Source organism: Acipenser ruthenus, chromosome 25 (genome assembly GCF_902713425.1).
Source record: "Acipenser ruthenus chromosome 25, fAciRut3.2 maternal haplotype, whole genome shotgun sequence".
NCBI lineage: Eukaryota > Metazoa > Chordata > Actinopteri > Acipenseriformes > Acipenseridae > Acipenser > Acipenser ruthenus.
In genome coordinates this window covers 21,083,904-21,110,762 of record NC_081213.1, presented here as the reverse complement: position 1 = coordinate 21,110,762, position 26,859 = coordinate 21,083,904, and the positions used below count along the sequence as shown (strand labels likewise).

The 26,859-nt window shown below is 35.5% G+C and overlaps 1 protein-coding gene across 1 annotated transcript in view; it reads left to right on the top strand.

Moving 5' to 3' along the window:
- Positions 1-9,822: 9,822 nt before the first annotated feature.
- Positions 9,823-26,859, top strand: part of LOC117964006 (contactin-4-like) — a 78,516-nt gene continuing 61,479 nt past the window's right edge. The window contains exon 1 of the mRNA XM_059000186.1: positions 9,823-9,972. The gene's annotated coding sequence lies outside the window, so the exon portion shown is untranslated. The remainder of the gene's footprint in view (positions 9,973-26,859) is intronic.

Here is a 26,859-nt window from a genome sequence, read left to right as displayed (position 1 = left end):
TTTAATTCATATACTAATTTCACCACTTTTATGTATGTATGTATTTATTTATTTAGTCAGTTCAGCCGCACTTCTAATTTGAGGCAATAGAGAATTTATTATAGTCTTTACTCTTGGCTAAAGGCCTTCGGTATCTGTCATATGTGACACTTTCAAATTTGTCAGGTTAATGCAACTATTACCATTCTAATAATGAGAGGGGAAAAAGCAATTGAAAAGCATAGCTTATTTGTAATTTGATATAATATAAAATGTATGCATATTACTGGAAGAAATACCAACCCATCATAGTCTGCATCTGTTTAATTGACCATTAAGGTTATTGGAGTAATATAGCCTAGAAATATATTGGAAATATTATGAATGCTTTTGCAATTACTCAAGCTGCCTCTGGTCATGCATAATACCTCATGGGATAGATTTAACAGTTGCTAAGAAGAAAAAAAACTATAGAAACTTGACAAAAACTCAATCTAAGTACAGAGAATCAGAAACCATAGGTCTCTGAAACAAAACTAGTCAGTGATTATCTAACCTCCATCCCACACACATAGAAATCTTGAGTACAATTAAAATTGTAATTGCTAAAAGTTATAATGAAACATCTACTTACTCAGTGATTATGTTCTCAGAGTGCTACAATGAAGGCTAATTGTACATTTGCAGATTTTACCTTTTGTCGTTTACCATAGGAAATGTGCTCACTTTTTGATGGAACATGTAAAAAGAGCTGTTATTATGAATTTAGATTGTACTTTTGATGTGTATCATCATAAAATATAAGATATAACAACAGTTAGTACACTAAATTGTCACAACCAAAACCAAATAACTAGAGGAGTGTTAAGGACGACTTTAGGCTCGAGATTCAGATCTGAAGAATATTAAAAATGCATAGCTGGCACCATAGCTGTTTCTAGATGAGAAAATGATTGTAAACTTGGTATGGTTCAAGCACAATCCAGTCTGGCACCTTGGACATGTTGCTCCTCTCTCACTTAAATTATGCATATGTGAGTTTAAAATCCTAGTACAGTTCATTTATGTTTGTTCTTCCATTCTATCATTCACAACCTGTTGAAATTGGATTCTCTATTGGTAATGCAGAGTTTTAGTTAATTGAAACAAGTTATTGAAACCAATGTGTGGCTGTTCTCAAACTGTCCATTACGATTCTGAATAAAATTCTGGATTTCGATTTGTCTCTAAAATTACTTGCCACTAGATTATAAAATTAGTGTTACGAATGCAACACAAAAGTGCATATAAGAAAATATAAATAAAGAATCAATATTGTAGAAGTTAGAATGGTCTGCCAGATCTAAACATTGGTTGCCAATGCCTCCTTCTGATGAGCAAAAAAAAAGGCAGCTTGCTTGTCAGCACTAAACAGCATGAGAGCTTTGATAATTTCCTAGGTTTTCCATTCCTCACTTGAAGCTAACCGCTCGCCTCCTAATCAAGAGACTAACCCCCCACAGTGAATCAAAATCTGGAAATATGACATGTCTGGAGATTGAGATTTGGATCCCAGCCTGACAGGGAGATCTCAGAGTCAGACTCACAGTGACCTTGTTATGCAACCTACAAGGGTCCCTGCTTGATGAGAAACTGAAAATGCAGTTCATGTTTAAAACAATATTGATGTAATAACGGGTACACTATATGAGGCGAGGAAAATATTTATATTGGCACACAACTAAGTCAATCTGTTTTAACATCATGTCATACTTGCCAACTCTCCTGTATTTGTCGTATTTTTTACCCTTCTCTCGGACGGTTCCCGGGACAAGCTTTCTCCCGTATTTTAAACTTAATATTTTTCCAAAGTAATTTTATTTGCTAATTTATAAGCCACCTGTATCCCATAATGATCCTTTCCAAATTAAGAGCCCTGTTTTGTGATTTACTATTTTTTTTTATCCATCTTCAAGGATTTCAAGTTGTTTTTCATTCTGTGACACTGAAAATTATTTCAGATGTGTTTTTAATTTTAAGATTTCTGTATTTTTATTTGCAGTGGTGAGGTTAGCAGAGACACTTCCACAGCTGAAATTTGATGTAGATGAAATGATTGAGTTCCAGATAAGACAGCACAGATATCCTCAAAGAAGGGAAGGTAGACAGATTCTGGGGAGTTGTGGGAAAGCAGGCAAGATTTAGGCACATGCCACCATTAATGAAGGCACTTCTTTGAATCCCTCACAGCAGTGCAAGCAGTGAGAGAAATTTCAGCATGGTTAGGAAGACTGTGACTGAGAACAGGATGAACCTCGATAACTCTACTGTATGCGCTCTACTGTCATGCAAAATTAACTACCTTGAACCGGCTCACAATATTGTCCTTCTAGCAAAGTACTGGCTGCTGCCAAATCTGCAACCTATGCTTACAACCAGAGCCTCAAGGGCAGAGAGAATGTTTGAATTTGATGGCTATGAATTTTGGTTGCCTCTGATGTGACCCAGACCTGGGACAAACATATTTACTCTGTAATAAAAGTTTAAATTATTTTAAAAAATAAAACTGTTATGTTAATGGAAGCATAAACCTATTCATTCATTTAAAAAACCTATTTCGGACACCGCGCAATATCTCCCTAATTTTGATAACTTAATGTTGACATGTATGATTTTGTAATTCACAGATCAGGAAATGCAGGTATTTGCAGGCATTGTAGCCTCATTGTATTTAGAAGGTAATCACGTAATTGTTTTTCAAATGTGAAATGAACAGTCAACACAATAATTTTCATCTCAGTGAAAACAAACTCTAATGAAATGAAAGTAAAACAAGAATATATGCACTAAACACATCTTTTATTTATTTATTTACTTTTGTATTGACATATTTCAGCCTAGTACATTAAACATTTAAAGACCACCCCAAGGGTTGAGACTATAGAATAACTATATCAACAGTTATTTCAATTTTCACTCCTTCACTTGGGAGCATTCTTAACACCTGCTTAGCTCTCACTTCACATTGTATCTTCAATGACCTGTGGCAAAATATAGCAGAAAATTGGGTTAATATTTGTTTAAGAACAAGTACATTACGGCTGTTACATTGTTAGAAACTGGGCTGGGTTTTCCATATTGTTTTAGTAAGCTGTATTTAAAATGTTAATTCATTTAATGTAAATAGACATTTAAAGCACATTCATTGTGTAAATAAATGTAATTAAAAAAAACAAAAAACAAAAAAAACAGGCAGAATTCCAAACGTGATTATAAATTTTTTTTTCATCATACTAAATGACATAAAAAATTACAGTACAGAGTAAACTTTACATGAGAAATCCCATTTGTACGTAGTTAGTGTTACATTAAAATCTTACTTGTCTGTGATGCCAATGTATCATATTTATGGCCTTAATATTTATAATTATAACATGCTAAGTTGTGCTTAGACAATCAGAATGGAGGATGAGCAGTCTGAACTACATGGTATAGGACTGCTCAATGCTCACTATTCGATTCAAGCAGTATTTGAAATCTTGAGCATTTTATTTATTTTGTTATAGCCCTGGCCATCCAGTGTTTAACACTCAATGAATATAAGGGTGTCACAAAGACGGCCAGAGTGGGTGGCGTCAGACCAGAAAGGAATTCAAACACAGAGACGGTGATGGTGATGAGAAATGCTGAGTGCAATGGCTGGACTCAGCGTTTAATGACAAAATAAAAGGTTTAAACAACGGAATACAAAACAGGACACGGCACTTGACGCCAAAATAAACAGACAGACAAAACGACTGACACTAAACAAACGGTGCACGGACAGACAAACAAACACGGTGAGAACAAACACTTATCTTGCACGTTTTATTTTGCTTTTAGTTACTCCTCTCTCTCTCTCACCCGTTCTCCTCTTCCGAACACCCAACCCCGACTGAGTGAAAATGTGCATCTATATATACTGTTGTGCTGGGATTCAATTACTAATTAATTATTCACTTGAATCCCAGCACGTGAATTAATTCTGTGCAACCCCGTGCTCACATATTACATTTAACCAGCACGTGAAGTGATTTGTGCTCTCCTCGTGCCTAAATACAAATCTACACTTTAAACACACGTGAAACACAGACCCGTTTATATCCCGTGTACCAATCTATACACCAACATTAACATACGCACCATACATACAACACATAACACGCAAAATACACACAGGGGCGGGCACTTTGCCACAAAGGGCCATAAGCAGGATACAGTAGCAAGTAAAGCAAGTATAGGGTTTTTACAGCTGTACATTATCATATTATGTGAGTAGGATTATATAACTAATTATTAGCAGAGTAACAAGATTGAATTTAAATCAAGGGAAGTAATGTTAAAACTTTACAATGCATTAGTAAGACCTCCTGTAGAATATTGTGTTCAGTTCTGGTCACCTCGCTACAAAAAGGATATTGCTGCTCTAGAAAGAGTGCAAAGAAGAGTGACCAGAATTATTCTGGGTTTAAAAAGCATGTCATATGCAGACAGGCTGAAAGAATTGAATCTATTCAGTCTTGAACAAAGAAGACTATGCGGCGATCTGATTCAAGCTTTCCTAATTCGAAAAGGTATTGACAATGTCGATCCAAGGGACTTTTTCGACCTGAAAAAAGAAACAAGGACCAGGGGTCACAAATGGAGATTAGATAAAGGGGCATTCAGAACAGAAAATAGGAGGCATTTGTTTACAGAGAGAATTGTTGGAGTCTGGAAGCAACTCCCCAGTAATGTTGTTGAAGCTGACACCCTGGGATCCTTCAAGAAGCTGCTTCATGAGTTTCTGGGATCAATAAGCTACTAACAATTAAACGAGCAAGATGAGCCGAATGGCCTCCTCTCATTTGTAAACTTTTTTATGTTCTCATGTTCTTAATGACACTTTTTATACTATGCTTTTTATTACAGTTTGTATGACTTTTAAATATAATAACAAGATAGTATAGTATAATATTGCATAGGCAGCATTTGGCAAACTACTTAGGCATTTCCACATTAGCCTTCATAATAAGAAAATGTGGGCTTATAATTTCATTTCATCATGTTACAGTTTCATATTATGTTCAATAACCAATACTGAATGTAGTTGTTTTCTTTTGGAATTATTAAAATACTGTAGTCTTTAACAAAGAGCACCACACTAAATTATATTAAAATGCATTCGTCGCTTCAACACAGATCTTTGCTAAAAAGAGTTAAACAACTTTGAGATACAGTACTAGCTGTGAGAGAACTCAATGTCTAATGTTGTTTCCTCTGATAGTAAGTTGATTAATATTGCATTAACTCCCAATAAAAGGAAGTATTTTAGTTTTTTTTTTTAAATATAGAATGCTGGTTGAAGCCATTGTGTAAAAAAAAAAAAAAGATGGTTACATTGAGTAACTATAGATTTGAGACCCTGGCCAAAGCAAGGTGCACACTATCCTCTTTTTCATGGTCACCTATTGCTACGTACAAAGTTTCACATTGAAATTTGTCACATACAATATGCTGTATTGTTATATTTTCATAAATACAGCCTAATAAGTTAATCTTTTAATGAACTGTAGGAACAGGCTTTCAGGTAAATTGCAATGTCCTTCGAGCTGTTCAGAAACTATAAATTGTTCTTGTAAAATGCAAAGTGTCCTATTTTTTAAACAGTGCCAGAAAACTGAAAATGCATGCAGTCACAAGTTACACTCATACAAATGTGATATATTTTCATCGTGGCTTCTGTCTCCCAAATCAGTTGTGCTTCATTTCAACCATCATTTTCACCATTCAAAACTACTTTTATCAAGCAACAATGACCTACCTTTGCTAAGTTACAGGTGAAATACAAAGTTTCCTCAACAAAATATACATAGTCAAGAAATATATTGTAGGTGGCAGTATTATTATACAAACCCTATTTATAAGCTATTCAATTTTTATATTATAATAATTGACAATGCCTGTTCTTTTTTTACTTTTGGTTTGGGAATAGTTTTAGATGCATCAAATGTTCCTGCAGCAGTGAGTTATTCAAGCATAGTAAGTTATTTGCAATGTACTGTAATCATGTAGTTACACTGCAAAGTCTTCTTGATATCCTGTAATTATTTCCTGTCACTGCAAGCTGTTCCACATCTCTAACAATTCAGAGCCCTATAACTGCAAGAGCTCTCTCGGGTAGCAATGGCATACCATGACACTGCGCTACAAAATATAGCAAAGCTGTAAGGTTGGGTAGTGGCCAATCTACAGTAATTCATAAACAGGGAGACAATTCATCTGGCTAACAATTAATAAATAATACAGTTTTGAGGAAAGAAGGTGGTAAACAAATGATCTGAGGTACTTAACATGAAGGCATAGAATCAGTTTAGATATCCTTATCAAATTCACTTGACAGGCAAGATAATGCTAATTTTCAATTACATTTTTTTTTATAGTATTTTCCTATGAAAGCCACACTGTGCAGACATTTGATCAAACAAGCTCCTCAACTGCATTCTGGCCTCAGGTTTTGGCAAGTAGCATCCATGTATTTACACAGCCTTGGTGTTAAGACTACCAGTACTGCTTATTGGTAGCTTACTTAGAGATATCAATCTGTTATATGTTGGAAAGTAGTCCGACAATATTTTCAGTGACTGTAATTCTGTAAATATAACATGCTTATTAAAAGAAGGTGTGGTTTGTGTCTATATTGCTTCGTTTGTTTTGGAGGAGGTCAGGCAAGGCTAGTTTTCTGGTTTTTCAGTTGTCATGGAGTCGTTTGGCCTTGCATTACTGCTGTGCAAAGCATCAAACAAATTCAAAACAATAAAACGTGACATGCTGAGGCACCAGACGACAGACAAGATTGTAATTAATGTATGGTAATTTAAATTTTATTAAAAACAGAAGTCACCCTCATGGAACATAAGAGGGGGTACTGAGTGACTGATTCAATATCACTTTAAAATATCAGGTCAAGTGGATGTCCAGGATCATGTTGTTTGTCTAATGTGCCTTCCCAAAAGAGTTCAGGTCACATATCTACTGGATCCAGACAGTATAAAATAGGGATTTGGCAATGCAATCTACATGGGATCTTATCTGTGATTCAGACAGTGATGTCCAGTGTACAATTAAATCAATTCTCTCTAAAACCGGTGAGCTGCTGTAGCTATTTGATTTGGTATATATGCACACATAACTTGTCTTTGAAAGCAGGCCAAAGAGTTGGAAAGCTGTCACTTTCACTTCCTATAACTGCTGAACTGAACAACACAAGACTTTCCACAGTACTGCATTGAAACCAGCAGGGGGCCAACATTAATCATTTATGAAATGAATACCAATGGAATCCCTGTGAGAGGGAGAACAGGCTCGCCTGACACCCAGCACCAGAAATTAAAAAGAATAAGATATTCTCTTCACCCTAATCTTCAAAGTCACTTTCATTTGAAGTCAGTAAGGTTTGGTAGCAATGCTGTAGGTCTGGACTTCTCCTAAGTGGGATGAGGTTTTGGTCAACACAAAACAATAACACAAATCAGCTAGCAGGGAATGCTGCTTTAACTTGCATGCATTTGCTTGATGACTTTGAAGTTGCTGGTTTGACTCCCTTTTCAATCTTCCCTGAACTAACCTGAGGAAATAACCATACTGTCTACTGTTTCTTATATGTAGTAGAGAAACCCAGCCAAGGAGTGTAAAAGCTGAAATTACAAAGACTGAATATTCTGAATACAAAAGCACAATGGTAGACTAAGACCAGATAGATAAGAGTTCATATTATTAAAATGATGAACAAAAAAGTTGGAATGCCTACTAGAATATATCAAATAGGGACACGCTTGAGGCTGAATACAAATAAAAGACATGAAACATACATAACAGAATGTGGAAAGAGGGACAATGAAAGCATTGAAATGGGACTCTGTAATAGCTAGCAAAAAGGCAAATGTATAAGTCAGAGTCAATAGGATGAAAACATAACCATTTTTTTTTACTTCAAGATAAAAAAAAAAAAACAACTATATGGATGGGCATGCTATTTTCATCATAAAATATACTATTAAGTTTGAATGATAACCAGGACACAACTGTCTACAATTTATTATTATTATTAATAATAATAATAATAATAATAATAATAATAATAATAATAATAATAGATGCAGTACAGGAATTCCACCCCTCCCCAATTACACCCGCAATAAATATATATATATATATATATATATATATATATATATATATAAATAAATAAAATACTGATGCACAAAAGATACACTACACTCAGGTCTACTGGATTTAATCAAATATTATAAACATAGATATCAAACAAAATCACAGAAAATGTGAACAAAAATACAGATTAAAGAATCATAAGTTTTCTGTATGAGACGTGACACACTGTCAAAATGAAAACATTACAAAGTTATTAGCGGGTCTGACCTCCCTGAGCGTTAACACAATCCTGGCAGCGTTGATGCATAGATCTGATCAGCCTCTGGATAGACTGCTGTGGGACATTCAGCCACTCTTCCTGTGCAGCTGTAGCCAGCTGTCGAAGGTTGGCTGGTCGCAGTTGTCTCTTGTGGATGGCACTGGCGATTTGGTCCCACAGATGTTCTATTGGACTCAGGTCAGGAGAAAAAGCTGGCCATGGCAAGACCTCGACATTGTTTTCTTGAAGTGTGCAATTGTAATCCTAGCACTGTGTGGTCTTGCATTGTCCTGCCGGAAAATCGACACTTCTGGATTGGCTTACAGGAACGGAAAAACTGTTGCCTCAAGGACTTTGTCAATGTATCGCTGAGCAGTAAGGTTGCCCTCAATCTGCACCAAAGGTGTTCTTGTGTTAAAGGAGATTCCTCCCCACATCATCACACTTCCACAGCTCCACTGGTTGGCTTGAACAATGCAACAGTCAACATAAAGCTCACCGCCATGTGATGAGCTGGTGTGGTGACCCTTTGCCTTCCAGGACGTGGCCTGTCCCTCATAGAGCCGGCTTCCTGGTTTCTCTGGACTCATCTGCTGTTGAAGCAGAACATCTCATTCTATGGGCAACTTCTATAGGCAGCCATGCTGATAGCAACCAGGCAATCTTCATTACTCAAGTGGGGCATGGTTGTATCTTTTGCTGTTCTTGCATTAATTAAAATCATGTATTTTCGAATGGCTATTTATAGAGATTCTTAATCAACTCATTTTGGCATAACTCAACTTAAATACCAAACACTGAGCACCTGGCATTTTTATGAAATCACATGACTTGAGCTCAGTATTTTGTTATCCCAAGGAACAATTCTACTGAAACAATGTATGTGCCCAATGAGCTATTGATGTAAAACTTAGACTGTTGCGTTTACATTTTGCATCAGTATATAAATATGTAAAAAATGTAAAAAAATAAAAATAAAATAAAAAAAGACGATTCTATAGTTGCTTTAAATCAGGGGTGCCCAATCCTGGTCCTGGAGGGCCGATGCCCTCCTGGTTTTTGTCCCAACTGTACACTAAATTGCTTAATTTGACCAATTAAGCTTCAAATAAGTGCTTGATTGGTCCAATTAAGTAATTTAGGGGACAGTTGGAACAAAAGCCAGGAGGACACCGGCCCTCCAGGACCAGGATTGGGCACCCCTGCTTTAAATAAAAATAAAAAAGTATTAGGTAGATGGGTTATTATTATGTTATTATTATTATTATTATTATTATTATTATTATTATTATTATATGTATTTTTTTTTTTAATGCATTAGCAAAACGCAGTGCCTTGTAGCGGTTTTCTTCTCTATAATAAAGATTGTATGTGGGACGGGGGAGGGGTTTACTGCTCAGTTATCCTGCAGTCAACAGCCAGGCGTGCAGCAGAGCAAACCTACTCTGTTCGGACAACAGCTTGCATATTTCAGCACCTAAAGGGAGGCTCAAGCGAATGAGAAATATCTGCAATATTTGACTTGCTGTCGTCTCAGGAATCACCTTTTCTTAGATCATCCAAAGGTAAGGGGGGGGGGGGGGGGATTTATTTCTTTTTGTTGCGTTCGTCTTTCTCTGTCAGTTAAAATATATGGCTTTTTTGGAAATGATAAACGCATGCCAGGAAAAGAGCACTAAAGTGCTCGTGTTCTTTTGCCCTGACCATTGCTCAGCGAAAGCAGAATGATTTCTCTGAGGGCCAATGTCGTTTTAAATGGTGAAATATAATGCTGTAGAGGTTTGGCATTTGCCACCGCGTTCAGGTGTTATGCACCAGACACTGTGTAATAATTCAGACTCATGAACTAGGTAGTGTCAAAACTGGTATGCTTTTTACTGTGGTATTGTCAGACAATTCATTTACGTATGCATTTTGTTTTGGTGGTAATATACAATGTCAAAGCATAACTTTCGCAGAAAAAACGAATTTCTATCAAAAGTAATCAAATCTATTACGAATCTGTACTTTCCCAGTGTACTGTACCTGTACTGTAGGTTTGGGAATATTAAGGGGCCAGTAGCACAAAAGAAATTCGGAAGTTCTTTTGCTGAGCACATGTTTATTGAAAACGCACATATTTTCTTTAGAAAAGTGTCCTCTGTCCGCTTCCCCATTTCGTTGATAAAAGTGGGTGGCTTGTGGGTGAATTGTGTTGTATACCTCCACTGCTATGGATAATAATAATAATAATAATAATAATAATAATAATAATAATAATAATAATAATAATAATAATGTATTTTCACAATTTAAAAAGATGTAAAGTAGCATTCCATTGTATTAATGCTCAATTTATGAGAGATTTTTGATGATGGATTTGTAAAACAGAAGTAAAGACCCCCCCTCCCCAGTTTGAAAACACATTATTTTGGCAGTATATTAATTTCTTATGCTGGATAATAAATAGATGTTTCCATATGTTAGCAAATTATTTTGTGTCCATATTTTAGAATGTAGTAGTCACCTTTTTTTTTTCTCACACTCTGAAATATGAAGAGACATTTTCATTTATTTCTGTGGAGAGTGGGCAGATTGCATGTTAATAGCTTTTTTGAAATTGTTAATAAGGATTTAGGAAATCCCAGGGAGAACGAATAAACCCTAACAGGAATCACAAATATTCTCATCAGAAAGGTAAGAACTGATGTAACATAAGCTGTTTTGTTACAGATGCAACAGCAAACGATTGATTTTGTAATTGCATTGTTCTGTCACTTAGTCTGGAAAAATGATGAATATTTTGCCACTTTGTGGTTTAATTTCCAAAGCAGTGACTTTATAAACCCACCATGTCTCTGTTGCCCTGTCAATTCAGCTAAAGCTAGCCATCTACCAAATAAATATGTGACTTTTCACATTGTACCATAGCCTCTGAAGTAAGTCAATAAGCAGTTCATAGTTGAAATATTCTGCTCATTGTGCCCAGCTTTAGTGTTTAAGTAAATCTGTAGTCATGTAAGCATAGGTACAGATCTACATGTACAGCTATGGCCAGATGTTTTGCATCACCCTATACAATTAACTCATTTCAATGGAACCTGCTGAATAATGTTACATTAACATATAGAATTACGTATCGCTTTGTAGTTTTCCATATACTTAACGAAAAACTGACAAAAATATAAACATTTGACATTTTGAAATCTAACATGAAATACTGTACTACAATTGTAGCTTCCGGTAGACAGTTTCTTTGATTACACAATGTTAAATAAAAGATGTATATTATGTTCATATAGTTAAAATAATATATAAAAAAGGATGTCTCAATCCTAAAATTCTAGGTGGTGCTAACGGTTTGACCAGAGCTGTATATAAGGTTGGAATACTGTATTATTGTGCAAATATGCACATTGAAATTGTGTGTGGGACTACTTTAGAAAACATTTGAATAGAAAGAAAAAAAGTGAAAACCTATTAGAAATTCAACTACTTTAAGATGGCATTTTATCAATATCGCTGACACATTTAAGTAATACAAATGTATAAACATACTAGCCCCCATGCCTGGCATTTGCATAATCCCTTGATTTTACAGTAATGCTGCTCTTATAAAGAAGTATGGAATGTGTAATGAAATGATAGTTGCTAAAACAAAAAAAATATATGTAATTAATGATATAGGTTATTTGAATATCATTTCACATGAGCAAACCACAAACAACACCTAACACACCTTCTTTATTGCTGATGCACTGGTATGTTCCATTGCAGTAACAAGACATAGGTGGCTAAGATTGTATCATCAGTGGAGTGATGATAGCAATGCCAAATGGAACAAGCAATTTGGTGTAACAGCAAGAACTCAGTGTTGTCTGGTGGGGTCAGCTGTGTGATCTCAAAGTGTACATTTAGATAACACCTCACCACCTTCTTATTACTCTGTTGTTGTCGGTGCTAATAGCTCTGGGTGAGCCATAACCGTTCAGCATTCACAGCCATGTTTCTTTCCACAAATACTTTGATTAATGCTGCATTGCTGCTCAACAGTCTCAATCCTCTACACACTTTAAATGAAATACAGATTTGGCTCAGACCTAGCTCAGCTGCTGGTTCCGCAGAATAATCTCTGAATGGAGTATGGATTTAAATAGCAGTGGAGACTCATAATTACTGGATATACATAAAAGCACACACAAAAACACACTAATTTAGCCACTGATGTGTTTATTTACCATTGAAGCTTGGGTGGTACATAGCTTTTCAGTAAGTAGACGGTTAACAAGCGAGAAGGTATACAAGTCCTGACAGGTTACAGTCAGGCAAACATAGACAAGACCAAGCAGGCACAGTAAGCTAAGGAATAAGACTGCCCTAATATGCGTACTGATCAGATGAAGGGCTGTCTTGACATGCTCCACTTTCCACTGTGGTCAAATTGCCTATGTAATACTGTGGATTTGCCCAAAGGGAATGTATAGGTCATTAGCCTTTTCCTGAGGAGACCAAAAAGCTGCCATGTAGTTTCAGATTAGTACTCTCTATTCCTCCATTCACGACAACTAGCAACTGGCAAAGCTATATAGCTATATTGCTATATTGCTTGATCCTTTTTGATTAGTTTAATGAAAGTAATGACACAATTGCACTTATATTTTACAACAATCTGAGATCTGAGGTCAAAATATGTGGGAGCAAGTTGAAGTAATTATTTTCTGCATTGACCTTTATAGTGTCAACGTTTTCCTTACAGGTTGAAATGAACAGGTGGACAATTCAACTCCCCCACCCCCTCAGTCAAGTAATCCAGTTTGTCAGCTTCTGTTAAACAAAACCTCGAGTTCAGCATTTTTTTTTTCACAGGCTATTACAGCACACTAACATAAAGTCTCAAAAAATGAAAGGGCTGGATAAGCATGCTTTATTCCACGCAACATACGTTATTTAAAAAAGGAATAAATTATTTTTCCGCTTGGTGATTGTCAAGGAAACCTATAAGCAAATTTCATGTGTGGTGTAACAGCAAATGGTTATTTGTGTTACAGTATTATTATTATTTATTTCTTAGCAGACACCCTTATCCAGGGCAACTTACAATTGTTACAAGATATCACATTATTTTTATATACAATTACCCATTTATACAGTTGGGTTTTTACTGGAGCAATCTAGGTAAAGTACCTTGCTCAAGGGTACAGCAGCAGTGTCACCCAGCTGGGATTGAACCCACGACCCTCCAGTCAAGAGTCCAGAGCCCTAACCACTACTCCACACTGCTGCCCTGCAGTCCATGTCATAGAGATGTGGTTAAAAAGTGTTGTTTGACAACTCATTTTGATTTGGAAAACGCTTGTCTCAGCAAAATGTTACTTTTTGCTCTTTAATTTAATGCTTCTCTAAATTGTACACATGGTTTATGAATAAATAAGACATTTCACTGTAGCAGGGCTTTGAACGAGAAGCAATGGGATTATCACAGATGCTCTGAAACTAAGAAGACTTCAGTTTCACAGTGCTGTTTTTTCTATTAAGTTCAAACCAATCCTCACTCATGATTTCACTAGATGTGCTTACAGTATTAACAGAAATCTGGAAAACATTTGCTGTCATAGACTATTCAAGCTAACTGCATTTGTTTAAACAATAACCTTGTTGGTAATCAATATTTCATCTGTCGGTGACTGTGAATTAGAAAGATGTATTTAGGATAAATCGTTCTCATAGACTTTTGTCTTAAGGAGCAACTCAACTTTCATTGGAACCCCTAATTTAATTTCTTGATATAAGTCCATTTGAATCTGAAGGTGATTTAGAAATCAGTATATTTTTTTGTCATAATTGCTTAGGAAAACAAAATGTTCTTATATTAATAAACAAGTAATATATCATAAGTAATAATAAGTAATCCTTATTTTTTATGGCACAGTGTGTATCTATGTACCTTTTGTTATATAACATAGTTTAATAAATATATACTGTAATATCGGCATTTCTGTTATTAGAAACTGATTATTCTTGGTTCTCAATATGCAGAATGATATGTACAAGAATGAAAAAAGGTTCTTTCGTATGGGTTATTCTTACGTAAAAGACCATACTCATGACTTCCAATGCACTTTACCTGGCTTTATGCCCAAGTTCAACAAGATTTTGACATCAGCAGTTTCTGTGTTGTCATGTTTTCTAATCTGTGCCATGGTTGATAAAGCTGCAATAATGTTGTATGTGACCTGACCTTTAGTTTTCCACTTCAAGATATATCTGAAGGTCTTTATAATATTGATGTCATCTACTTTACATAAAGCACATCTAGGTGTAAATACAGGCATTTGTATTTAGTCAAACATTCATCTAGAAGTCAATGACTGCATCCTAAAGTTCTTAGCTATGAAAATGTTGAAAATAAAATGTGTGACTTTGGCCTTTTACTCAAATCTGTATTGATTTATTTTTAATATCCAGGGTTTAGATTTTTGATTAAAAACATATTCTAGAGGTACACATTTTGAGTGCACTCAGAAAATAACTGACAGGCGGAGCAAAACTTGTGGGCTATTGATTTTACTTTTATAACTCTGGTGCATCAGAATAACAGACTGCAATACACAAAACTACTCAAAATAAGTACTAAGGGCAAGCAACAAAGAAAATAAGTCAAAGCCAGTGAGGTAGTGATGGGGAGTAATTGACCTGCTCAACTCTTCATTCATCATTTGTACAGAGCAAAAAAAAAGGAGACAGAAAAAACCCTGCCGGTTTTGTCTCTGTAATGAGACACCACATATTTCATTTGAAAAAATAAATTCCCATTGTTGAAGGCTCAATTGTCAGACCACAAGTAGCACATCTCGAGCAAAAGGCATAGGCTTTATGGAAGTTGAGGTGAAACTACCAGATGCTAGAGCCTTCATTCAGGGTACGATCATTATTTTAAATTATTATAATCTTTTTTTTTTTTCCTCCAAAACAACATTTAAAGTCTGAATTTGTCTGGTACCCTTCCGCGGAGTAATTTAAATAGCGTAGACAAATTTAGGATAAGTAATGCTAAACAGGAAAAAAAAGAGAAGCCTTTTCATTATATGTCATGGTTGCTTTAAGTTTATCTGGACATTGTCAGGGACTTGTAACATGTAAAAACAAGCTGTCTGGAAACTGAACTGCTTGTTGTTGAAGCATGAAATATAGGTTGGACTGCAGAGCATATTCTGAAGTTATAGCTGTGCAGCTTTTAAACCAGCATCAGGGAATCAGATGCTAATATGTGCTGATCTTCATTGATCCCATATGGACTCCAATAGATAGACATCCAATTATTGTGCAAGATATGGGAGATTTGTGAAAACCTCAAAGTGATTTTAAAACAAATCCCTGAGCCCTTAAGACCAGTGGATAGATGCTATGTCATCTTGGTAGGCTCCCATCACAAAATAAATATGTCTTTATATTCAGGTAGACTTCAACTTCCATTATGTCCTTTCCATGGTCACAGACTGACCCCAGTACAGATACAGCCTTATGGGAAGAACTGATGTCTCTAGGCCTAGTACTGCACATTCTGCTTGTGGCTGCAAAATGGTTGATTTCTGATGTATCAGGAGACCGTTGAAGCTTTTGTTACAGTAACATGCTACAGTATTTGTGTTGACTGCAGTGTTTTTTTTTATTTTTTTGTTGCTAAACTGCTACTGAATTGCTAGAAACGTAGATGTTTATGTTATTCATTTAAGTGAAAGAAAGTAATATAGACCATTTCTGGGATTCTGGGATTTATTCTTTTTTTTTTTTCTACAGAAGCCTGAAGGCCCATTTGTTTATACTTAAGCAATACAAATTATAGGGCATTACCATCTAGCTGATGACAGTGTCCTTGAACTTGAACTCTAAATACATTGGGCATGGTTGGCAGTTCGATTTTTATGCAAAAGATTTCCAACATTCCTAATGTAGGCGACTATATAATTATGTGTTTCATTGAGTGTATCTAGTGTCATAGCTGATGTTTTTGACTACACATGAACAAACAGTATATGCTCTTTTACTTGACAAATAAGTCACAATGTATTTCAAAAAGGATAACATTATTTTTAGATTTTGTTCCTTGTCTTTTGCTTTGGGTACAAGATTAAATTAATTAAAGTTCGGCAATGTTAATAATATCAGTTTTATGAGATACTTGCTAATGGATTGGAAACATTTGAGATTTATTATTAGAGAAGAATGTTTAGTGTCTATCTCTTTGAGGACAGACACATATTTTGCAAACTGAAAGTGAATGGATGCGTATTTATCAGTTGGCTGCACATAATTTGGTCTTCCATGCGGTTTAGCATTCAGCTTTTCAAAGTTTGCAGTATTTGCTTTTATTCAAATACAGTTTATAATTTACATTTTTGAACACGTTTAAATATAAATCTGTGTATTTGATTTAAATGTAAATCAGATATGAATGTATTCCTCTGCAAAGCATATGGCTAAATTTAAACTTAACCTTCAGGTTCCTGATATGACATTAAAACATTCACATGTAGGGTAGGGCAGCAGTGTGGAGTAGTGGTTAGGGCTTTGGACTCTTGACCAGAGGGTCATGGGTTCAATCCCCAGTGGGGGGGGGGGGCACTGCTGCTGTACCTTTGAGCAAGGTGCTTTACCTAGATTGCTTCAGTAAAAACCCAACTATATAAATGGGTAATTGTAAGTGAAAAAATAATGTGATATCTTGTAACAATTGTAAGTCGCCCTGGATAATGGCATCTGCTAAGAAATAAAATATTAATAATAAAAAATAATAGTGTGTTTGCATGATATATAGTGTGTTTGCATGATACATCAATTTAGGTTTCTGCTCAAACCTTCCAAAAAACATAAAAATAAACCAGGAATAAGAACTGTAGGTATACCATAACCATATTATTATTGCTAAAACATTTAAGTAAGGTTTAAAAAAAAGGTTTAGCCAACCCACTCCAAATTTATCTGACCCTAACCTATGGCAAAGTACAGGCATTGGGCCCAGGTTTGGATTTGTTTTTTGTTTTTGCCTTGCACTGCCCCTTTAAAAGCAAGCCTGACCTCTTAGTCTCAGTCACAATTGTTTGAATTGGGCTCAGATTGTCATGCATCAGCCTGCTATTTCATACTGTCCAACAGAAAGTGCAGTAATCCATCAACAGACAGGTGGGTTGCATTATAACAGCCGATGTTGACATTTGGGTACTATATAGTGAAGTAAAGGAGAATAAACTAATATTCCTTTTTTATTGCAGTGAGTCAGACTTTTGGCATACGATAAATAATTAATTATATTGATGTTGGGTTTCCTTACAGTATTATTGCATTCTGCTCTTGTCACTGCGTCCACAAATTAGATGACTGGGTAGGGGGCTATGACATATGATAAATGAAATTAGATCAACATTGGTGGGGGACTCAACATGAACAGAGGCTGTGACAAAAGCGTATCCAGTGATAGTGTTTTGTCAGTACTTTTTGTTTAAATTTCTAGGTTAGCCTTTCTTGGTAATACAGTATGAAACCCACCCTCATTTCAGGGTATCCTCAGGAGCTCAGGGAATGTGAATTACTCCCTGAAGATACATATAAACCAGTCAAGGAAGTGAGAATGTTGGGGCTACATCTGGATGGAGGAGTCATGCAAAAGGGTGAAGTTGGCTAAAGGGCAGTCCCTGTTAGCCATTCTCGAGTGAGGTTATATGGAGGTGGCCTAAAAGAGTTGGAGCATCAGCTGGCTATAGCAGGGGAGTGCCAGAGGTTCCATCTGAAGCACAAGTCTGCAAAGAGGATTCAGACTGGGTTATAGAGGGCACTGTTTCTTCACAAAACACACTCAACTCAAATGCCATTGAATTGATGGAACATAATTTATTTCCAATTGGAAACCTGGCACTTTGAAATACAGTATACACTTGGTACAAAGCTTTGATGTTATTTTGAAGCTTTCTTGGCAGTCTGCTGTGGCCCCAGTTTCATGTTGCTGATATTAAAGACAAACAGACCTCCACACCTACTGTTATGGGGAATGGACCGTTACATGCTGCAGGCCGGTTTCAGCCAGGCCAGTGATTTCGATTTTATAAAGACTGCATATAAAGTTGCACCCTAACACTGTTGGTTCACTTTATTTTTATTTTGGTTGGTAGGCCATATAAACTACTGCTGATGAACATGAAGAGTATGTCATCTTTAGCTGCCATTGCAGGTCTGATATACTGATGGCTATCCCAGAAAGGTCTTAAGCTCAGAGAAAGCTCTGAGAGTGTATGACAGGGTGTTTTGCACTTATATTTCTCCAAGTTGCTTTGCATTGCTGTTCTTTGCTTGGGAAAATGTCACACAAAATGGTCAAGCCCCTATCATAGTTTAAAATGGTATACATATATGTAAAGTCATAACTAAAACTATACTGTAAATACTACAATACAATTAAAACATGTTTTAGCTCTTGGAAAGTTACTGGGTGAATGCACATTTCAAGGAACATTTGATGGCAATGGTGATTATCTGGGATAATATGCTAGCTGACATATTTCTTCTAAAGTTTAGTTAATAATGCAAAGGGGTTACACATGTCAAAACAAATGTGATACCGCATCTCTTGAGTTTACACAAGGCAAATCTCCAAAGGTTTAATGTATTAATGTTTTCCTCAGAGAAGTACATTTTAACTTCTAAATTCATGCTCACTTTGCCGAGTCACTGTGAGAAGAAAAAACAGTTGTATGGCAAACATTTGTATGAGGCTATAATATATTTACCTGGCAATTATAAAGACATTTACTCAGCGCATTTGTGATGACACAAAAATTTATGAAGTTGGCTAAAGCCAGACATAAGACAGAAAGCAAAGAGAAAAGCTAAGTATTTTGTTAAAAACAAAATGTTACAGTTTAAAAAGTCTATAGTCCTGGTAGTAAAATGTTGCAGTTTGTATATGCTGATGTTAATGTCTAGAACATGGTTGTTAGGTGAAGTGTCATAAAGGACAGCTTCTCATAAGGTGACACATGGGCTGTAGCTGAACCGGTAAAAAAACCCAACAATGATGGATAAATTGATGGGTGGCTATAGTACTAAAACTCGCTGCATTTGACTAAGAGTGACTGGTCTCTTTTGGTATCCATAACCTCCCTACAATAAGGTTAAGTGACCTGGATGGTACCCTTGTATATACCACAACACCATCATGCATATCTGTCCTTGAGTCTGCAGGGGAACCATTGCAAAGCAGCAGGAAACGACGTTCAGACTTTATCACCTACAAATGTTATTGCCACATGCTGCATTCTACATCAAAGACCCTAGTAGAATTACATTGCCAATTTTATCAAAGTACATACACCTTCAAAGCTGATTTCAATGGGTGGAATTATTTAGGAGCAGTGATTACCTTTATTCCAATTAAAAGTGTGCACATTTGTGCATGCTCACAGAGCTTGGCTATGTGTATTCCACTTTAATCTACTGTATTGTGCAAGGGGACTCAAGCATTTGAAAAGCATTTTACTGTTAGCTTTTTAATGTCAACTTTATTCTAAATGGTACAGTTGATACTGTGCCTGAAACTCATTCTGTAGGCAAGGATTGATTTCAAAGACACATATTGTACTACAGGGTAAAATTATGTCATCTTGTGTGTTTTGCAGTCCTACACTGTATAGATGTGAGGCTTGTGTTTTTTATTAGCAAAAGGCTGCTGTCACTTCACAGTTTTAAAAAAATGATGATGAGCACCGGTGATTTTGAAAACATAAAGTCAATGTGTGTGTGTATGTGGAATGAAAGTGCTATGATCTGTAAAATTAATAATAATCAAAATGACTTATTTACAGTTATAAAATATTTTAACTATGCCTTACCCACATTCCAGCTATCTTCACCTGTCCTCCAGTATTGTTAACAATGAAGACGTGTTTTGTCAACTCATGTACAGAATGGTTATTCACATCATGGCTTGCATATTCCCTTGTGGGTGTTAAACGCTTGTCAGAGGTCTTAGTACAACTGAGAATTCAATGACATGAAAATAATTAGATTGTATTTGATTCTTTGCAAAGCTACTCAATTCCTATTCTAGGGATCTCAGTCTTTCAGCCTAGCTTTCCTCCCAAGCTTCATAATGCCTGTAGCTAAAAACATTGTTACAAAATGTTTGCATCATTTTGTGCTTTATGTGTTGTCCAGTACAATAACACGTGCATGCGCACAATCCTCTTGAGATTGTCAACAACAACAAAAAAACTTCCTTTCCATGTCTCTCTCATTTTAAATGTATGTGCTAACCCACATCTACACATATAAAAAAGGTTAACCACAATTATGTCAATATTTACAAACATATCGGTGCAGAAAGGAGTTTGTTAATCAATTATGGAAGATAAAGCAAGTGTCTGAGAATGAGACATTCTGATTTCAAGCAGACATCACAATGTGCTTAATTAGAGACCAGGCACCTAGCATGTCCCTGTTGTAATCCATCAGTTTGCATGCTGTTGCAGGACCATGGACAGGGCCATACAGTATGTTCACATCTTATTGATGAAAATGTAATGTTGCACTGAGTCTGCAACTCTTTATTTAAGAACCAAAATCATTATGTTATAATTCCAAGGTAGCTATTCATATCTGTTTGTGTCTCTACGTGCATAGACATCCCCATATAATGCTTCATGTTCAAGCAGTGTGAAAACGCATGGACATTTTTGGGGAAAGTGCAAGGGACTCTCTCTATTAATATTTTTGTATATTTGTCAAAACAGTGTGGATTTAACCAGAAACTTGCTGAATTGTTAATTAAATTATTTCTTAATCATAACATTTAAAAAAATATAAGAAATGTTCATATTAGTTACCCTAAGCATATTTGTACTGTACTCAAATGTAGAAAATACACATACACTCAAATCATGCACTATTAACCCTAACAAGATCAGCTGTGTGAATTGCTATTTTGAGTCCATGCAATTCAAATACATCTTTATAAAAAGACAACCCATTTATCAAAATCATATGGCTGAAGTGATATGAAATTGCTGATTATCAATGCTTTGCTCAGACGTCATACAGTTCAATAGTTAGACATTACTGAATCTTGTAGTAAAAAAACACATATTTACTAAAATGTTCTTACTTTTGAATACACGACAAGTGTTAAGAATAAAACCACAAAGAGTAAAAATAACGTATTAAATTAATACCAAGGAAAATTCAATTGATAACATCATTTTAAGATTTAAGATTCAAATTTAATAAGCAAGCCAACAGCAAACTTTATTTAATATGTATCAAATCAGACCTAAAAAAATACAGATCCATCTCCTAAAATACTTTTAAAGAGGTTCACTTTTCCCAGAGTAGTCGTCAGATGTCATTTAACCCATTTGAAGTAGTTTAAGTTGGAGTGCCCCAACCAGCATGAAATGATGTTAAAGGTTATATATGAAATCTAGCTCTGTAGGTGGTCACAAGCAAGTCTTAAGGGAAGAAAGTGCTTTTTAAAAAAGAAATCTTCCAGTTCCCACTAATTCAACTGTCGTATTTCTGAGAGCCCTGCTGAAATGAGTGGTGCAATCTCTAATGCTTCTTTGGTGTATAAAAAGGTTCTCTCAGAAGATCTAGCTGATGTGCACTGACAGGATAATGGTGCGAGAATGGGCTGTTGTTTCATATCTACAAGTTGACCTTGGGAGCTTTTGTCTTGGGGAAATATAGCAAAAAAAAAGAAATACATGTACACATTTCTCTTTTATCAGGAGTTGTTCTCAAAACGCAATATTGATTGTTAAATTGTGAAAAATACTGTAATATGGTACTGTAAATTACCATAGCAAATATATGGTGTATATAAATGGCAAATTAACGAGAATGGTGTTTTTTCAATAAGTAATACTCGTTAAAAGTATAACTTACTATAGTTGCTGCATTTTGTTAAGTACTGTATATTGTATTACAAACACTGATGAAAAGGAACTACCTGAGGTGATGGATCAAAAAGGTCATTGAGATTAGAAATAGGGTGTTAGTATGCTGCCAAGGGCTGACTGAAGTGTTGGCAGTGCAGTGCTACAGTAGTTGTAGGTCATCCTTCAACTACTTCCTACACGATGCTGACAGTTGATTTTTAAACAAACATTTAAGCCTTGAAGCTTTTGTTTGTGATTTCTCAAAATGAGGAACGCTGTAACATTGATTACTCTACCCTACTCACATATAAAAACAATTCTAATTCAGTACTGGTTTTCCTATAACATTAAAGTAGGTAAGGTGCTGACTGTTTAAAAAAAAATGGAATTGAAATTTCTGATCGAGTTGCATTAGATCACGTTCTACTTCCTACCAGCCAGAATGACATGTGCTTTTGATTGCCATGAACTAGAAATGGTATGCTCCGTGTTCAGTGATTCAGCTGTTCCATTCCAATGGTATGCTCCATGTTCAGTGATTCAGCTGTTCCATTCCAATAGTATGCTCCATGTTCAGTGATTCAGCTGTTCCATTCCAATGGTATGCTCCATGTTCAGTGATTCAGCTGTTCCATTCCAACGGTATGCTCCATGTTCAGTGATTCAGAATCAATACCAGGAATTTATTTTTGAATGGTTCCCTCCATATTTCTCATCCTCCCCCTTTCAGGCCAGAGCAGCTTATTTATGGAATTTGTTGCCAGTGGAAATTAGAACCTCTTCTAGCCTTCATAAGTTTAGAAAGCTATTAAAAACTTTCCTTTATCAAAGAACATTTGGCTAACTTTAGAGAGCTAGAATGGTTTCAATAATCTACTACAGGATTTGAAACTGTATAATCTTGCACAGTATATTTGCGTTGTACTGTACTGTGTGTTTTTATATTGTTTATGATGTACTATGTTTTTATCATATGGTATTATATTTTAAATGATTTTAATGCTTTTTGCCTTGTGCAGCGCTCCACCTCTCTCTCCCAAAAAGTTAAAAGTCAAAAAGTCTCGCTAGATATTTATGTTTAATATAACACAATTATAGACGGGTCTTAAGATAACAATGTCTTACGAAAATTAAGTCCGGTATAGTTGCATTAACCAAATATTATTGCAACCTTATCGTACTGTTCTTAAAATATGGAAGAGTTATATGGTTCCAGCTTGCTTGTAGAAGAGGTCCTTTGGTTGTCACATACAGCTGCTGGTGCTGGGTGCTTCTCTAAAGTGAAGCAAGCATGGGCCTTAAGGCTTGCGCTGATCCACAACGCCTCTAGTTGAGATGAAGAAGGCGTGAAGGAGAAGAAGATGAAAGAGAGAGACAGAGAACTTTAGAAATAGAACACATGTTCTTCTTGAAGCAGCACTTCTTGTTGGAATCATCCAATTAAAACAAATCCACCCAGATGATGTAGAGAAGTGAACACTCCTCTCCATGTCTTCTCCCTTGCTAATAACTGTGATATTGGTTATCATATGAAAAGTGGACAGTTATTACAAAAAGGTTACCAAGAGGACATTTTATTTGGAACTCAGGGTCTGCAGCAACAGTGACACATCTTGATTAAATAGCCGCTTGGACTCCAAAGAGTCTGTGTAAGGCCATTATTATTTGTTTATTTAGCAGACGCCTTTATCCAAGGCGACTTACAAAGACTAGGGTGTGTGAACTATACATCAGCTGTTGAGTCACTTACAATTACGTCTCACCCGAAAGACAGAGCACAAGGAGGTTAAGTGACTTGCTCAGGGGCACACAATGAGTCAGTGACTGAGGTGGGATTTGAACCGGGGACCTCCTGGTTACAAGCCTCTTTCTTTAACCACTGGACCACACAGCCTGCCATAAAACTCACACTTTACTGATCACAGAAATGTACACTCTGGGAAGTGGCAAGGCAGCCTAAATGGATCTTTCCTAAAGACAGATACTGCTCATGTTACACAGGCTGAAATTACAGAATAAAATATCCATTTAAAGTAAAATACAACATTTTTATTCCACAGTGCAGCAAAAACTTTTTTTTTTTAAATGCAATTGCATATAAATACAATTTATTCAAAGATTGTATCAACGTTTCAGCACACAGAACATCTACTCGCGATATTGATCATTTAAACTAAACAACGGAATAAGTTGCAGCTTTACATAACATAATTGTACTAAGAAAGATTGCTTTGGTCATTCAGGAGGGTATCATTGTGGGTACTTTAGAATGAATGAGGTAAATCTTATTGTCATTTCTATTATCTTTTATTGAAGGCGTATATCAAAGCTATGTTCTAGATGCCATGCCTGATAACATACTGTGTTTATAACCATCCCATAGCATTCAAGAGAATATAATCAGAAAACAGCATAGTGGGTAATAAATCCACACATTGTGCAGGCATATTAGACATGCCTTCATTTCTTTCATATTAGACGCAATTACGAGCAAATGTAAAAAGAAAAAAAAGGCTTGTTTACAGAGATATGTGCTTAACTTCTGTCTGGAAACAGATTACCTTGCAGATATCTGGTATTTATTGTATGCTTCCATTCAACCTGTAGGAGAATCATTTCATTTGTATTAATTAGCTTCTGCATCTCCGGGAATCAATGAAGTTGATCAAACTATACATTTCTTATCAGAGCTTTTGTCATATATAATGTATGTTTTTATTTACTTTAGCTATGCTGACATTTTAGAAATCAGCGCTGTCAGAAAGAATGTGTCACGTTGTGTATTGGTCCAGCTGAACTTTGCCATGTCCTTAATTACAGTATGAGTTTTTTCTTTTTAAATATCTCTGGGCATTAGGGGATAGCTAAATAAAAATGTTTGTGCTTTTTAAAACTGTCTCCACTGTTTTCCACAGATCACAGTATTCCTTTTTCAACCAGATGGAATTAAAAGGAATGCATTATGTGATGACCTTGGTGTAAATGAATAGTGAATTGAAAGACGGACACAAGGGATTTTAGGAAACAAAAGAGGAATGTTTTGCCAAGATAGCTCATACACTTTCACTTATCTATACTTTACCCTTTTTCTGAAAAAGAAATGCATAAGCAAACAATATCCATTTACACTGTTTGAATCATTGACCTTCCTGCATGACTCTTCCAGTAATTCTTTGAGGATGTTGTACGTCCTACTGAAATGCCTGTGTTTGTATTATTATCAGACCGTTATATATATATGCATATATGTATGTGTATGTATATATATATATATATATATATATATATATATATATATATATATATATATATATATATAGATAGATAGATAGATAGATATATGTATATATGTATGTATATATATAGATATATAGATAGAGAGATAGATAGATAGATAGATAGATATTTTATTTTTTAATATCCTTTATTTCAATCAATCAAAAACATATTAACATTACAAAACAAATAGCACAAATATCCATACAAACCTTCCATTACAACAATTACAAGCACATTTTTAAATTATCATCTTCCACCAAACACACCACCTCCCCAATTGCCCAAATTGCCTGGAACTTTTCTAGCTGGTGCACCAATTTATAAAAAGTAAAATCAACTTTAATTCTTGAGATTACCAACACTTTAAAAATAGGTATTACCGCATCAGTTAAAACTCCATTCATTTTATTCTTCCTACTTTTCAAAATTGCCATTTTTGCCTGGCCCAGTAGAAAATTTGCCAATTGACAAAGATTTTTATTTCCTTTAGCATTCTTCACCCCAAAAATAAAAGTAGTTTGAGTAAAACTCAGACCCAATTCACTAAACAAATCATTCAATAACTCAAACAAAGGCTTTAACCGACCACAAAATAAATAACAATGAAAAACTGTTTCATGAGTTGACCTTATTGAGCAAAACTGACATGTATCTCCTCTAGATGGTTCAAAACACAAACATTTTAATGATTAGTGTTAAATATGTGAGTTAAGCTCTCTATAACATTTAGGAAGACTGCCACCACTGGAATGAAAGTCATTTTTCTCACTTTAGTAACTACAAAATCAGAATATGAGATGTGATGCTAGACATAATAGAAAGTGTACAGTTTACAGTACCTGAATATAGCAAGGGTGTACACCATTCATCAGAGTAGATGCTCTGTTTAAATAGCCTGTTTTACTTTTAGACAGAATATCAAAAACAGGACAAAACTGAGTTAACAGACAGATGGAGACACGTGAGGAATTGTTTGTATTTTTCAGAAGTTTTACCTGACTTGTAGTTCTTGATTGTCACCATTAAGTGATGTACAGGCATTCCATAAATAACAAAACCTAACCTGTCCAAAACCACAAACTACTGGTAGCAATGACATATGCATGTATTGCTTAATTACAAATACGTAGGCCAATAAATAAATAAAAACATGCATGTGTCAGCTTTGGAAAGCCTAAGGTACACACTAGAGAAAATAGCAAATCTGCTGAAATGTGTAAATTAAGCCAGTGAACTGCTGACTTACGTAAGCTACACAGACCCTCTGTAACC